The sequence below is a fragment of the Megascapheus bottae genome, chromosome 24 (assembly GCF_031878675.1).
Source record: "Megascapheus bottae isolate mThoBot1 chromosome 24, mThoBot2.hap1, whole genome shotgun sequence".
In the NCBI taxonomy this organism is placed as follows: domain Eukaryota; kingdom Metazoa; phylum Chordata; class Mammalia; order Rodentia; family Geomyidae; genus Megascapheus; species Megascapheus bottae.
The window spans coordinates 13,664,685-13,682,124 of record NC_143532.1 but is presented as its reverse complement, the minus strand read 5'-3'; positions in this window follow the sequence as shown (position 1 = coordinate 13,682,124).

The window sequence follows — 17,440 nt, the reverse complement described above, 5'->3', positions numbered from 1 at the left end:
GATTCAATGAGCTACCTTTTCCTTCTGAGAAGGAATACTCTCTCCAAGTCTTTCTTTTCTTTCCCTTCCATATCTCTGGTGCCTCTGGTAGCATACATTTATTCTCCTTCTCTTTCCCGACTCTCTTATTATGAACCCAACAGGGAAAGATCTTTCTTAGAGGACAAATCCTCCATTCTCTCTTCGTTGACTCCTGGAGCTGATGAAGGAAGGTCTGAAATTTTAGTTCTCGAGGTTGGATAGCTAACGGGATTTACACTCCTCATAGCCATTTTTGCTAAATGGCTTATGTTCTGTTCTCATCTGCAGATCATCAGGTTAAAATGTAGAATAATAGCAAGGAGATAACACTTTGTCCCAGGTATAAGCATCAAATTCCAAACTAGTTATTAGAGCTTAGTTTTGCTGCTTGGAACATTGTACAGGCATTTATTGCAGAAGATAAAGGGATTCTCATTCAGTTGTCTTTTCTTTGTGCATGTATTCTCTAAAGGTCAGAACTTTGAGTGAGAAAGTGACTCTTGTCCCCCAAATCCCTAAGAAAACAAGACATCCTGGAATTTACCGTAGTATATTGTTCAAATGAAGATATTAATTTTTTAAAATTACACAGGAGCTAATTTTTACTGACTTTCTATGCAGTGACATTGTTAGCCACTGGATGTTAGGACTTCAGTATACAGATGTTGAGGAACACAATTTACCCCATAGCACCTATCTATTATTATTTTTCACTTAGCTCATTCCCTAAGACATACGATCAAGCCATACTAAAAATGCAATCTAGTTCTTCCTCCACCCCGTGAATTGTGCTTACTTTTTAATTTATTTTTAAACCCATAGAGGTGTAACATCACACAAATTCTGTCCCAGATGGCTTTATGGGAAGGTTGTTCTGGAATTTGACAAAAGCCATGCTACTGTGTCCATGAATACAAGTTATCATTCCCTGGACAGCTATAGCCTTGATTAGTTTGTTGCCTAGTTACTATATTATCCTTTTCTTTGTATGCATAAGCATATCTGTCACCCAAATGAAAGTGTTTCAGGCCTTAAAACTTTGAACTTTAAGAAGAGCTTTAAGTTACCTCTGGTTTGGGAGACTGACAGCAAAGATGGCCTGGGGACAAAGACTTCCAGACATATTTAGCTCTTTAGAAGCTAGAGTGCAAGCAGATATCCACAGGCTCCAATAGGCAGGAGGGGACTTCTTTCTGCTTCTTAATTATGTGCTGGTCTACTGCTCTATACTTTGCACATAAGATTCCCACTGCCAGAAATGTCTTTCCAACCTTCTCTTGCCAATAGGCATTTTCATATGACATATGTCTCCTTCAAAAAGAGATTCTCTTCTGTGGAATAATCATTACAGCATCTTGTCTCTTGGAGTCTTTATTCGCAAACCCCATGAAAAGTTAATTGTTAATAGCCATAAATAACTGTCTTAGAAGTGTATGAGTCGGGTTGGCAAACTTACTGACTTTCCAAGAGTTCTGTTGTGCCCATGGCCCATATTTTTTTAGTAAGTCAGACCTCAGTGGATATCTTTTATACAAATATCTTTACTCCAGGTGAAGGAAAAATAGGTTTGAGAAGTATATGTCTTAAATTGTATTTGTGATAGGCTTAATAAGAGATTCTCTGAAGACAGCCATATTCCAGTTCCTGGAATATGAAAATGTATTAAAATTGCTGGCTGAATTCATATAGTTGGTAAACTGAATAGAAATGTCATCCTGCGTTATCCAAAAAGGACCCAGTAACTCCTCAAAGGCTCTTGAAAAGAGAAGAGAAAGGCATGAGGCAGAGCTCTCTGTCTGCAGTGTTTTCAGAAGCTATTCAAAGAAAGTCATCAAGAGGAAAGAACAGTCAGAGAGATGTAACACGCAGCCTTTGAAGATGGAGCTGATGCCACGAGCCAAGGAATGTGCATGGTCTCCAGAAGCTGGAAAAAGCAAAGAAACAGATTCTCCCCTGAGTCTTCAGAAAGCTACACAACTAAGCTCATAACTTAATTCTTGCTCACTGATATATATCATACTTCCAACTGATTGAACTGTAAGATAATAAATTTGGATTATTTTAAGTCATTTAATTTGTAGAAAGTTTTGAAAGTACTAGAAAACCTTAAGTACTGCTCTAAACAAATGGTCTACTCATACTGGATTCCTTTATTACCTGCTCCATGGAGGGCTATCCATACCTACAAACATTCGAGAATAACTAGATTCAATGACTTTGGCCTCTGAAGATCCTGAGAAACCATTTTTTGTTTTGTTTTGTTTTTCAGTTCATTTGGTGATTTTTGCTGCAAAAATATTCTGTGCGGATATGCTAACCAGAGCCAGGCCATTTTTTACAAAGATGATGATATTGCAGCTGGCTCAAGTTCTACAAGAAACATAGGTATATATGTTGCAACCAGGCAAGTTCATAGAAGGGACAATTATTCCTAAAAGGGCTCTGTAAGATCACTGTTTCTAAGATTTCATCATCTTGGAAAACAGCCCATCTTGAGAGACATCTCCAAGAGGATAAAATTTCATACAATATACTGCCTTTTTCTCTGATATGCTTATGACAAATCTCTGTGGGAGGCATGCTGACCCTAAGAAAGGGTAAAAAGACAGATGCTTCTTTCAGGCAAAAGAATTTGGAAAGTCATGATGATAGCATGGTGCTAGAAGTGTACCTAAGAGGGGTTGATCTCAGAGAAACTAGTATAAGAAATGAAGATGAGAATGCAGTATGCAAACACCCATTACTGATCACCATTGGGAGAGTCTGAGGGAAGAACACAAAGAGAAGAGGCAGCATTCACATGATGGGTACTCTCTGAGCCCTGACAGACTCTTGGAAGCAAAGTAGAGAGGGTACTATATGCTTTTATAGATGAGGCAGAGGCAAAGAAAGAATATGGACCTTGGGTATTATCAGCTGCATTCTCTAAAGTCAGGTCATCAACTTTCTTACCATTCCCAACACACAGAATCCAAAAGATCTAATGTTTTTTAATTAACATTGACAATATTGTGAACTTCATTCGCTTAATCTCCATTAAAGTCAGGAGCGTGATGTATTGGCTTTTTAAACTTAAAAAAAAATCCCTGAAAATAGATTCTAAAAACTTCAGACCAACCATTCAAATGCCACCCAAATAATACTTTTTAAAGGAAAATAATAAGTGCATTAACACTGAGGGATTTCTAGTTCTATTCTGTATTAACATCTTAAGTGATTAATGGTATTTTTTAACAACAGCAAAAGAAAATCTGCCACAATCTTGAAGCCTATTATCAAAGTATTGACTGAAGTCCATAAATTGCAGGATAATACAAATAAAAGTGGGAGTTATAGCTAATCAGCTCTGCATTTTGCATGGTGTTGGTGGACTTTAAAAGGACTCGATGAATTGTTATCATAGAGAGTGTCAGGAGGCAATCCCAGGTGACCTCACTCAGAACTTTATTCTTCTCATGGATATGACCATGGTACTTCTTGTGTCTGAACAAATGGCATGGCCTATGTGAGAAAAAAAAACACAACAAGAAGCCAGATGACCATGTCCATGTCTAAGCTGAACCAAGCCAAAGCTTATCCCTTACTTCCCACTCTCCCAAAGCAAAGGTGGACCTCATCAGACTTACAGCACTATAGAAATGTATACCATTACTGAGCAGCCGTCTTAGGCCATTTGGAAATCCCTGTAATGTGAGGAATACAATTTCAGCTCCTAAAATTACCCTACTTCACACTTGGTTCAATACCAGCTTTGAGAATGATTGTACTAAGCCTAGGTCCTGTGAATCCTATACCATCCTGTGGCCACACCCGTTCCAGAGCAGAAAACCTACAGAAGTAAGCTTAACAGAGGGAAGGGTAATGCGTACCAAGTCATGTGAAAGGGTATCAATGTATGTGAATTAATGCACCTTCTATCTGGCAAATATCATGTAACCCTTTTACTAATTACAATAAAAAAATAAAACAAAAAAAGAGAGCTTTATTGACTTAAGACTCCTTAAGACTGAGCTCTGTCATGAATTCTTTAAACTCTTTTCCTGTCCCCATCAAAATGCCTACTTGACTCCTTGAACTAATTACAGACACAACTGCCCATAGATGCCTGTAACCTTTGGTGTCTATCCTGAAGAAACAAAATACACTGGGACCTCTGCTGTACACCCGGATTGCCTGTTCTTCTGGGAAAGTGGCATTCCCTTCCAGAGAGCTGAGGGAGGACAACTGGATACAACCAAATGCCAGGTATTTTTCTGGGCTCTTATTAATATTTTCTTTCTAGTTCCCCACTAACATCATAGCAAGTTGATAAAATACTCCATTGCACCCAGCAAGAAACTGAGATCTAGAGTTACAAATTTTTTCCCTATGGGCCTAGAAATAACCCTACTATTTAAAAAACTTACTTTGTGACAGCCATAGTATGGTAAGATTTGGCATCTACCAACATATGCAAGCCACATAACTAAGATTGAACCAAAACCTACTCACTTTCTTTCTAAATGTGTGTGTGTATGCGCACACATGCATATTCTTCTATTTGTTGAAGGGTCAATTTCCAAAAACAACCAAATAAAGATATTTCCACCACACCATGCTACTTAGTCATGATGGAATAAACAGAAGAAAGAGGATTTCAATTCAAAACATAGTACAAAAAGCTAGTGGGATAATTGGACTAACTTGGCAAATAAGGCTCTACCAAGAGAGTTATTCCAGAGAAACTGGACACACCACTAGAAATGTGCCTATGTGTTGACAAGTCTTAGAAAACATGGCCCCAGTATGACGTTACAGCTTGACCTGACAGAAAGTCTAGTAACAAGCACACTACTCTCCTGGGTCCATGCACAGTCTTGTGTGATAGAATATTCAGCATGGAAGATGTTCTCCTCTTTTGTCAAGAGCAGTGGGTTGTCAAGGCTGAAAATCCCCTCCCCCCATGCTCTACCCCACCAATAAGTACAGCACAAATCCAAGCCAAGAACAGTCTCCAGTGACCAGACACATAGCCACTATATGCAAAAACTGAGTGCTCCCTTGAGGACAACTAACAGCTCAACAGATAACTCGTGGAATCCCAAAGCTGAACTGGCCATTACAGATTGGATAAGAGTAGGAGCTAGTCTGGGTGGTTGGATATGACAGCTACCATTTCGGTTCAAGTGAACAGTTGGTGGAACACTGTGTATGCTCTCCAGCCCAACCATAATTTTCATCATAAAGGAAATTACTTTGCATAGAGTCGACCCAGCCAATTGCTGTCAGAATGTTGGGAGTAAAAACTGAGTAGAAAAGAACCCCTTGCTTCTCATCCCAGCTGTTGACAATGACTGATTATGGTACTTGAAGTGAGTTGCTGCTTTCCTCCATCCCGCATTTTCTTGTCTTGAAAACAGGGGTTATTGTGAGAGCTAAGGAATCTATCTAAAACACTTAGCATTGTGCTTAGCCTAATCAGTGACTGCATTAGCCACCTCTGCTCCTCTGTCAAGTGCCAAGCTCTCGATCAGACAGTCACCTAGAAAGTTTCTGACTCTAAGATCATAAATCGTACAACACTGACAACCTATTTCCTTCCAGATTCTTCAATCACTTGGCATCTTTGGGCTGACTTTCTCATGATACTCAGCTCCTTAAACTGTTCTATAAGTATATCAGCATCCAGGTTAATCCTCCCTCCATGATCCGTTACTCTAATCAATGTCTGGGTTCTTGTGCAATGGCTACTCTGCCACACTTCCCTGCAAACCTCAACCATCTGGTCCCCTCCTGCTGGAGAAAATGACCCAGCTGTACCCCATTCAGAGCCTTACCCCAACTGTGACCTCGACACATGATGATTCCAAGGTAAATTCGACATTGCACAGTGACCCAAGCAGACTGCCTCTACTGTTCTTAAGATGCAGTCCCACACACATACTCAGCATTATCATGGAGGGTCTCACTTTCTACTCAAGAGAGATGACAGGGCATGGGGTGTGAACCCCTTCAGTGTGTCACCTCATTGCCTGTATATCTGGAAGCTTCTACTTCTCTTTCTTCCATCCCCTCTCCAGAGAAAAACATAGCATCTTCCGCCTTCCTCTGGGCCTGTGTACCTCACCAGGCCTCTTGCTTATCAATAATCACCTCTGCATTCTGTATTATCAGGCTTTCGCCTAATGAAGGCCTCTTCCCCTCAGTAAATAAACATGCTCAGAGTTACTAGACCTCAAAAATAAAAGGCAACTCTCCCTCAGCCCTCACACAGACAAGCTTCTTCAAGGAATATTTGTATGTCCCTCTACTTCTCCCCTTCCACAGCCTCTGCTGCACCCAGCCTTCCTATGAAATTACTCCAAGGTCAATAACAGACATGGGGTTGCACTTGACTCCCTTCTCCTCCTCGTTTCTCCTCTCCATTAACTCAAAGTTTCATCAACTCAGGTTTAATAGCCTTTAAATTCTCCCCATCTCTCCATCTACCAGTGATGCATTCTGCCCTTCCAAGATCATTCAAAGACATCTACTCCATCCTCCCTAATCTGACTGGTACGCTGTGCCCAAGAAGGAATGGGACTGGCATTTGCCTTGCTCGGTATTTTAAGATGACCCCCTCTACATCATAGAATGAAAATCTGCTCCTCTCTGCACAGGATATAGGAAAATTTCTTCTTACAGACTACCTGGAGTAAACATGTCCACCAGAAAAAGCTGCTACAGTTTGAATGTTGAGTGTCTCCCAAAGGCATGCATGTTACAGCCTTAATCCTCACTATGGTGCTCTTGGGAAGTGATGGGATCTTTAAGAGGCAGGAAGTGAAGGATATGCCTTAGAGAGAGATTATGTGAGTCCAGCAATCCCATTTCTCTCTTTGTTTCCTAGCCATGTAGTGAGCAGGTTTTATTCTGACATGCTTGTGCCATGGCTTATGCCATACATGTTGCCTCACCACAGGCCCAAAGCAATAGAACCAACTTACTACCAAGGGCTGAAACCTTCAAAACTGTCACTAAAACCCTTTTGTCTTTATAAATTGGTTGGCCTTGGGTCAGAAGAGATCAAAGGATTTCAGACACATCAGAAAAAAATCATCAAATGTGGCTCAATCAGAATATTTTATGCCACTGTGGAAATGTGCTTTTCAAGAATGGTTTTCAGCTTAGGGCCAGTGACTGGCACTCCATCTCCAATTAAACAACAAAATGTCAGGCCTGGAGGTTTGGCTCAAGTGGTAGAGCACCAGCTGTAAACAAGCAAGCCAATCGTGAGTGTGAGCCCTGAGTTCAATCCCTGGTACTAGATAGTGGGGGTGTGGAGGAAGAGTAGTTTTTATGCTATTATCTTTTGAGAGGTCCGTCTGTTCCTTAGAAGGCATCATCAAAGAGAGAAAAATGCCATTCCAAGTAGCCTAGATGTGGTCTGCTTTTTGCCCATAAAGTACCTGAGTGCTTGTCTCAACTCTCAATCCTGAAATTACACCTTCATCACTCATACATACAGAGAAGTTATGATGTTCTTGCCCTATGAGGATACTCAAATTATATACACACCTATGTATATGTCTTTATGTATACATACATACGTGAACATGCACACATATATGTGTGGGTGTGTATATACATATGTACAAATACATATGCATCAACATATATGTTTACACACATATACGTATATAAAGAAAGTTTTCATAGGTCTAGTGCCCACAACACAGCATGAAGCCCAGTGTAACCATGACAGAACAAGCAAGATGGAGAGGAATGGGACCTGCCATCAGCTGGGGAAAGGGACAAGATCATTCATCCTGTCACTCCCCACCATGGAACTCCTATGCCTTTTCTCGACTAATTGCAATTCCCTAAGTACCTGGGGATTTCCGCATGCCACAGAGCGTAGGCCTATGTCCCCATGCCACGCTTGTCTGTTAACCAACTCTATCGCCCATAATTCTCTTGTATTCCCTTTATTTCTTTACTATAGATATTAAAACACTAGACACATTAGACACAATGGTCAAACTCTTGGCCCATATTTCCCCTAGACGGAAGTCCTCTGGAACAGAAATCCTGTCATCTCATATTTTCTTTTTTCCCCTAGAAAGCATCATCTGACTGGCTGTAAGCAGATGGATGGAAAGAGACGACGCAGAGGAGAGGGGAAAAGGATGAGTTGAAAAGAAAAATGCTATTTTGCTTGGAAACTAAGATAAAATTGGCCAACTTGACACAATGTCACTGAGTCTGTTTCTCTACAGGCAAAAATGAATACAACACTCCTGGCTTTGCCCGCCTTTTGAACTTATTCTGTGGGCCTTAAATAGCAAATAGAGATAGACATGCATATGGAGTAAATTTATTCAAAGCATCACCTATAGTGTAGTTAACTGTAAAATTCACTGGGCCTGATAAAGAGCTGCCAATCATGTCCCAGTTACGTGCCCTTGGTTCTGGCAGAGGCAAGGCAGGAGTAAGGTTTATCTTGTGTCACACATGATTTGTCCTCAAAGTGGAGCAAGAGGAGGCTGACCGATCATGGAGCAGACTCAGTGGGTGATGAATTAGGAGAGCCCTGCAATTGATCCATTCGCTTTTCTGCCAGCAGATCCCGCAGGCACTGGCTGGCTGAGCCAGGTCTGCCCCGGGAACACCAGCCATCCCTCCCCCAATTTGGCCCCACCCCTTGCAATTGTCAAAAAGGTATCATGATAGATAGAGCTCCCGCATGCCACAAGGTGAGTGTTTAAATCTTTTATAAGACAGTCAATGGCCTTTATAAACCCTCAGACGAGAATTACACTGTGTCTGAGATGGAGCTGAAAGTCAATGGGAAATTGATTCTGTCTAGCTGGTACTGTTTCAAGCAGGAGGTTTGCTGGGGGCCTTCGGGACCAAATGTGCCACCTCCACTGTGCCCCCCCGGACCTGGCTTGTCACATGTGGAGAATGCTGAGATGTCGACGTCCATTCTGGGCAGCCCTGGAAGCTGTGAGCTGCCCACACAGGAAGACCCTGGAGGCCATTGCCAAGGGCCAGGGATGGCTATGAAGTGTGTTTACCTTCCCTGGAACGGATATCAGCACCAGTTTAATGCCATTTTCTGCACCCCAGGTGGTGCCACAGGAAGATCATGAACAGCCATTGATCTGGCAGCCATCAGTGGACAAGGCACACCAACAATTACTCTCCTTGTTAATGACCCCATCAGCCACTGGATCAAAATGCAGTTAGAGGTTTGTTGTGGTTATTTTCCCTGCCAATATCCACCAACCTGGTCCATACTGTCTGCCAGGGGATGCCAAAAGGACATCAAATACACAAACCACACACACACACACACACACACACACACACACACACACACACACCTTGCTTATAATGAGGGGTGTTAGAGGGTCCCAGGACTGCTGGCACCAAGAATGGTTGGGGGTCAAGAAGTGGGTGGATGTTAACAGGGGAGGAAAAAAGAAAGAGTTCCAGACCTGGTACCTCCCAAAACAGGACAGGTAGACAGTCAGGAAGATCTGGGGTCCCAAACTTGATGTTGGGTGCTGACAGGTTGACTTCAGAGAGAGATCCCTCGGGGACCCAAGTATCATCATGAGACACCTGATGAAGAGAAGGACTATGCTTACCCCACAGGGCTTCCATGAGGCTGAAATGTGACAGCATGTCCTGGATGTGAAATGGCACGTACAGTGCCACCTCTCCCTCCTCCACCCCCCTCCTACTTACTCTGTCTCTCCTACTTTTCTTCCCTGCGCCCTCTCTGAAGCAGAAGGCCCGAATCAAGCGATGGAAACAGAATTTTGGTCTCGGCTGTGATCCACATGCTGGAGGAAGCACTCGCCATCCTCCAGCCTCACCTGCTCCCAGGCAGATGAGCTGATTATTATCCCTATTTCATAGATAAAGACTGGAGCCTGAAGAGTTTTAAGAGATCAATCTATCCAACAAGGATGGACCCACTATGCTTATGGCAGACCTACCTGGGCCGGGAACCCTCCAAGGGACCCAGTTGCAAGGGAGAACAAGACAGGCATGGTTCCAAGGCCAGGCTTGTGGCAGAACTCAGACTATGATGTAGGTGTCCTAAAGTCAAAGGCTGCCTCCTTTCTCTCTTCTGCTTCACAGCTTTATTCCTCCCAGAGGAGGAAGAACTCCTCAGAACTCCTGGGCTCAAAGTCAAAGTGCCTTTGTATCCCTCCACATTCCACCTTATTTTTCAGAAGGCGTTTGGAAGGGTCCAGAGACTTTCCCAAGGCCACACAGTTAACTGAGAAAGGCACTGAGATCTTGAAAGTGACAGAATTTCAGGACAAAGCTATTACTGTCATGGGCTGCTTATAGCTGGAATATTGCAATCGATTCCAACCACCCCCCACCATCCCAAGCCTATAGAAAGCCAACTCCCCAATATGCTATTGGCTGTGGGAGAGGGGCTAAAGGCAAGGGTGTCTATGCTGTTCCGATTACATCACCTGCAAGGACAACCATTGCATCCAGCTCAGATAAAGGATCGAACAGAACAGCTTCCCAGCATCTCAGCTCCATTCTTTTTGGTTAAGTCTCACCATTGGCACTAGATAGTCGGGTGCCTTTGAACTTCAATAAAAGAGCTTTATTTGAAAACCCTTCAGGGTGCCGGAGAAATAGTCTTTTTCTACATCAGCAGTCTACCCAAGGCAGACTGGGCAAGGAAGAGCAAATATCACCGGCTGCTACCGAGGGGTGGGAGAGACAGCAGTGTGATGGTGGGATTATTAAGGATGAGGTCAAGCAGGAAGGGACAGCAAAGGAGAGCTTCCCTGTTGTCAGACATAGACACAAATAAACACTTGCTGGCAGCTGGAAATTCAGCTTTTAAACCCTGCAAAATGAGAAAAACCTGGTATGGTCAAAAAGGGCATATTTGTCTGATAGGGAACAACAGTATAGAGCTGGATTCAGGCCAATAGCCATTTGGCTGTTTGCAAGAGTACACAGTGTGAGAGGCTAGAAACCCAGGCTCCGTCTTTCCTACCTAGAGAATGGGCATAAAGCTGAAATTTAGGGCTAACTACATATATATGTAGCCATTCCTCAAATAAGTACTAATCACCAATTACATATTACCACGGTGATAGGTACTGATGAATTTAATATAAAAGAGAGAGAGGTTCGGGAGCAGGCCTGCAATGAAGACATGTTCCATAACCTGTGAAGTGCCTGCCTTACAGGCAGGGATAGAAACACAAAAGAAGGAGGAAATTGATAGCACTGTTGTAATTCACAAATATGAATTACTTGGATCAGATTTTTACACCCTTTGCTTCATTCAATTCATTTTTAGGATTTTGAATTTATTTATTTTTGAAAAAAAAAGATGCTGTGAGGAATAATTTCATCATGCAGAAGAAATTTTAAGTGAAAGGAGAAATATATATCTACTATTAAAATATAAGCATACATGCATATATAAAGATGTGTGTATAAATATGCATATATAATTGTATTTATACTGATTACTTAATTTATTTTATTTTTTTAATATATTTTTATTTTATTTTATTTTATTAGAAGGATGATATCAGAGGAGTTACAGTTACCTACATAAGGAAATGAGTACATTTCTCATGGAACAGTGTTACCCTCTCCCTTGTTTTTTCCCACTTTCCCTTCCCCCTCCCAACTTACCTTCCCTGCCAAGTTGTAAAGTTCCTTTCCAACAAAGTCTTGTGAGAACTTTGCATTAGTTCACACTTTGTCCTTTTGTCACACCATTTTGTTATTCCTCTTCTGTTCCCCAAATCAGATTCTTGGAAAAAGTATTAAGTGAAGTAAGTAGGACCCAAAGAAACATAGGGCTCCATGGCGTCCCTCGCTTGTGATAATTAGTATATGTTTAGATAATCCTAGCAGAGGATCACATATGATCATATGAAATGATGCTAATCGAAATGAAATCCAAGATATGGAAATTAGAAAGTTTTTTTAGTTTCTCTTTTTTGTTTCTTTTTTTAATGTCTTATGTGAAGTTGTTTTATTTTTCTTTCATTTTTCCCCTCTGTTGACAGCTTTTGATTTTGGTACCCTGTGTCTTGTGTATACATTTATCTGAATTCAATTTTTTTGTGGGGGGGGCATAGGGCTTGAACTCTAGGCCTGGGCACTGTCCCTGAGCTCTTCAGTTCAAGGCTACCAACCTACCCTTGAGCCAAGCCCCACTTCCCATTTTTTAGTGATTAATTGGAGATAAGAGTCTCACGGTGTTTAGTGTCCAAGCTGGCTTTGAACTTCAATCCTCAGATCTCAGCCTCCTGAGTAGCTAGGATTACAGGCACGAGCTACCGTACCTGGCTTCTGAATTCAATTCTTTAGAAACAAAACTATCAGTCAAACATATCCATTTTTCAGATGAGGAAAGTTAAGAATCCTTTCCTACAAGGCTAGAACTGGGATTCACTTTCATGGATGTCTGTAGATCACATTGTTTTCCCCACTCCATGGTGGTCTTACCTTTGGGGAGATCTGTTCTCCAAACCCCAAAATGCTCTCCAGGCAAAAGAGCAAAAGCCATATGCAGGGCAGGCAGGCTCAGCTTTGCTCCAACCAGGTGAACTACAGGCATATCTTTCCGCACCTTCTGCTCAGCTTCCCACATGCTCCTTCACTGCAAGACTCGCTTTCAGCCACAACAGACGCAGTGAGATAAACAAAAGTAACAAGGTATAAGAGGAAATTGCTCAATGAGAGCCCAAGGCCTCTATTTGATGGCTCCTGGGATGATGTCAAGGTAAGCCAAGTTGCAGCCAGGGAGGCCAGCTGTGCAAGGGTTCCTTCTTCCAGGACTAGCCAACACACGTGCTATCCTCAAGGATTACTGGGGAAATCGGTTTATATTCCTTCATTTAGAAATGATTTGTTCTTACTTATTAAAATTAAATGCTTCCAAAATACCTTCTGAGACAACACATGACAGGAACAGGCGACTCATCATTTCTACCTACTCATTTCATCCAGAAATTGAGATCTTCCCTCAGGCACTTGGCAATGATGACAAGACCAGGAACACCGAGGGGTAGAAAGTCTATCAGTGGTCTTCTGGAATAAAGAATTCTACTTCATGGTGAGGGTGTATTCATCAGCTTCCATTTTTGATCTAAGACCTGTTTGGTTGAAACTGAGGGAAGAAGCAAACAGAATACTTGGAGAATTCAGATGAGGGCATATCTCCGCTGCTAGGCCATTGCATGACACCCCTTGTATTGTCTTGAAAGACATTGGAAACAGGACAGACCACACCCTAGAGAGTAGATGCACTTTGTCCGATACCACATGGCCACATTGTGGTCCACATCATAAACTCTGAACCATCAGGACTTAGAGCTCCTGCCAGTGAAGTCAGTAACACACAAAGGTTTGCAGGCCCTAGCTCATGAGCTTATTACAGGCAGGAGCTGCCATTTCACCAAACCATGGAGGTACTCTGTAGGCATTTTTTAAACAAAGCAATGAATGATTTTTAATACTACTTCAGTGTAATTATAATAGCAGTTATTTTTTTAAAAAAACAACTCTTTTAAAACAGCTCTTACTTCCATTTCCATTAAATTTCAAGGCGTCCAAATCCCAGAAAGGTCTTATGCATGTGCTTTCTAAACAAAAAGACTAGTGTTGTGATAATTAATCAGTTGCCATTGACCGAGACTCTTAATGAAATGAAGCATGAACTGTTGGAGAAAGCAATTGAAAGCTATCATACATGCCATGAATCATCTCTCAAATGAACATTTATTACATCAGAATTCATAACTTTGATATTTTATCTAACAGGTTTGTTACCCTTTCTAGTCTGTATTGGTGGATTAAAAAAAAAGACAGATGTTTCTAGAACTAAATTGGAAGAGATTGGGAGAGCCAGGCAGACATCAATGAAATAGAGCAGGTTGCAAGATGCTATTACCCAGTGTTTGGAACCTTTGGAATTGTCTCAAGATAAACTTGCAAGATTCCTTGCCAGGGATCAGGTTTTAAAAAAGGGTATGCTGCTGACATAGGCTGGGGTATCCCTGACATCAGGCAGATGCCATGGCTTAAGAGGCAATGGTGGGTTTGGGGTTTCGGATGTGATTGTCAGTCAAACAAGAGATTGATACAAACGCCTATTTTGACTTCCTCAGGATACCTGGCAGCTGTGGGGGAATCGGAATCCTCTCCTGATTGTGAGCTCTTCAAAGGTACCTGCTTCTTTCGGTTGAAGCAAATATATATCACATCAGTGTCACATCCTACGACTATTGTCCCAGGCACCTCTTTTGGGTGATCAAATGAAAGTGAACCGAGAAGCATGTGAAGATGTTTAGCTCTTTTGACAGCTGGCAGCGGTAAATTGGTGGATCAAGGTGACATTGTCCCCCACAGCTCAGAATTGCAACACTTCTTAGAGTCTCATATTCATAAAAGCTGGCCTGGAATCCTTGTAGGCCACCCTCTTATACTGAAAGTAAAGGAGACCTTCTCTTTTAAGTGCTTTGACACAATACGGACATTCTCCAGAGTGTTTTAAGCTTACCGGTTCCTCCCCCAGCCCCCTCGCTCCCGCCCAACCAGAATCGTGGTCCAGCTATGGATTTACATTCTCACTGAACATTCTGACACTTTCTTTACACAGAACAACACATATCTCAATAATGAATCTTCTCCAACAAAATCTAACTAGATCATTGGAACTGCAGCAATAGGATCATCCCAAGTGTGAACCTAGACAGGAGTGCCTTAAAATAACCAGTAAAATAGTCACCTTAGACATCCTATGTGGTAGGCAGCAGTGTCTCTTCCCTTTTTATCAATGTCAAGCAAAGAGTAGTCAATTGTAGAAGCAAAGTTAAAGAAAACGCACATGATCTGAGCAAGATTTGTCAATGAACATAACAAATGTCTGTATCTAATCTCCCTCCCATTGCTTTCTTTCCGAACAAAACTGGAAAAGTACGTATTCTACAGAAATGCATGGAGTTTGGAAATGATGGCAACTCCTTGCACTCAACTGGTAGAGAACAGGGGAGGACCTACCCAAACCACAGAAGCACTTCAGCTCATGCCGAAGCAGGCACTTCACAGCCAACTGATCAATGGATTCCACCCTAGACTTTCTGCTTTGGCTTTACACACCTGACAAGTTCAGATTTGATGATAGGATTGCTAGCCCAGATACCACTATCTTGAGAACCATTGCTCAAGCAGAGAAAACTCCATTGGCCCAAACAAAAGCACCTGACTTCTACAATCAATGTAAACAGGATGAAATCCAGTGTAAATAGGATGAAATCCGTGCATCTTCCAACCTGAGTTCCCATCTGGTGCCCCCAAACACAACAGTCCATTGTGCTCTGTGCTTTTTCTCTTGTTATCCACAATAACATCCCATACCCTAAGTTTATGAATTTCTGTAGACTCCTCAGTGTCGAAGAGTAAAAAGACAGTCAGAAATCCTCAAGACCCACTATAATCCAAAACCCCAAACAGATTAGAGAGACTGAGACACTTGCCAGGGGCCATCAAATGGAGGGAAATAAAACCCAGGGCTTCTGACACCCTGCTCAAGCCTCTCCTCTCTCACTTAGCCCAAACACTTCCCGGAGGAAAACTTGTGAAATCTCCTCTTGCTGATTGTAGCAGCATGGTTTTGTTTATAAGATGGTTCCTGCCTGGTCCCTTGATTGTCAGTACTGGTTGGCTTCCCATTAACATCCTCTGGGGAGCTAACAAAGATAACCGTGCTAGGCCTCCCTTGGAGATTTCGATCAATTGCTCTAGGGTAGGGCTAGCCATACACACACACACACACACACACACACACACACACACACACACACACACACACATAGGCATATATATACACATATATGTATATATAGTATATATATGTGTATATATAGTATATATATATATATATATATATATCCCTAGGTGACTCTAAGGTACAGTTGAGCTTGAGAACCGCTAAATGGACCATGGGATTCTGAAAGTCAGTGTCTACTCTTTATTCTTTCCACAGCAAATCTCTGGAAGGTTCTTGTTAAATAGTGTTGAGTAGAAACCTGTAGAAGCACTTAAAAATTTTTAAGTTTAACTTAAAAAAAATTGGGGGGGGGGGTGATATTGTCCAAGCAATGCACTCATTACCTGACTTATTAAATGACAACTCCTCTGTACAATACCTTAATAATAACGGTAACACTATATTTTTAAGCATTGTCCAATAGCTTGTTAGTAGGGCAAAATCAATTCCCACACTAACCTGTTTCAGAGACTCTGGGAACAGAACCCCACAATCTGAGTTTGTACAAGCCCACAGGGAACACAGGTCTTACAGTGAATACTAGCACACACTGAAGATCTCTGAATCTTTCCTGTAAAAAAAACTAAGTTAGTCTAGGAGGCCATTTAAAAGCTGCTTTTGTTGGGCCTATAAATTAACTAAAGGCAGGATAAGAGCTGGGCGCCTAGCCCCTCCATTTGGCTCTGTGCCTTTTGAGCTGAGCCATTCTCTCCTGCACTCCTTTTGCAATCACCTCTAGAAAGGAGGGGCTTACCTATTAGCATCGTGCGACAAAGGCAGACTGCTTCTCAGATAGCCAGAATTAGAGTAAGTGGCAGGAATACAACTGGAGGAGACATTTCTTCGGAGTGTACAAAAGTGAAGTGATTAGCTGGGAAGCATATGGTAGCCACTAGCAATCAGGACAAGATGCCTTCAGTCCAGCCAGAGGATCTATAGAATAGAGGAAGGACTGTACCCCAGGGACCAGCTATAAGTTAGGCTGGATTTACACTGTTATTAGCTTGGAGTTGCACTATAAGGACTGAAATCACAGAACCATTTTTGTTCCTGAAGTTAAACATTGTTAAGAGCTAGATGAATACTAAGGTGCCAAGAACTTTTATTTTTCAAATAATATATGTATTAGACATCTGATCTGAATTTTGTGAAAACCATATAGTTTACCTTGTGGCTTTGACCTAAGGTTGATAAAACATCATTGTATTACAACACTTAGGAAGTGTCAGAAAATGACACTCATCTAACTAGCTTTGTCTATAGGACAGTTTCCAAATGTCCTCTTCTTTCTGCATTAGGATGAGGGACTCAGAGGCATTGAGGCATCACCCATCTACAAACTCAGTGGGAGGAAGATGTAGGTAACACTGTCTTGAGAGAGCTTTAGTTATGGAGTATTCTTGCAAGGTGCTGATTCCTTGTCTGCCATCTAACACTATTTCTTCTGAAAGAAGAGCAGAAAAGGACTCCAGAGCACTATCGCACTATCGGACCCCAGGGCAAGCATTGGAGCACATGAACATGATCACATTTGCAAATATCAGGCATTTGCATTCTGACTATATCTCCAGAAATAACAATATCACCCCACCCAGGCTGTCCCAGTGGCCATCTGTG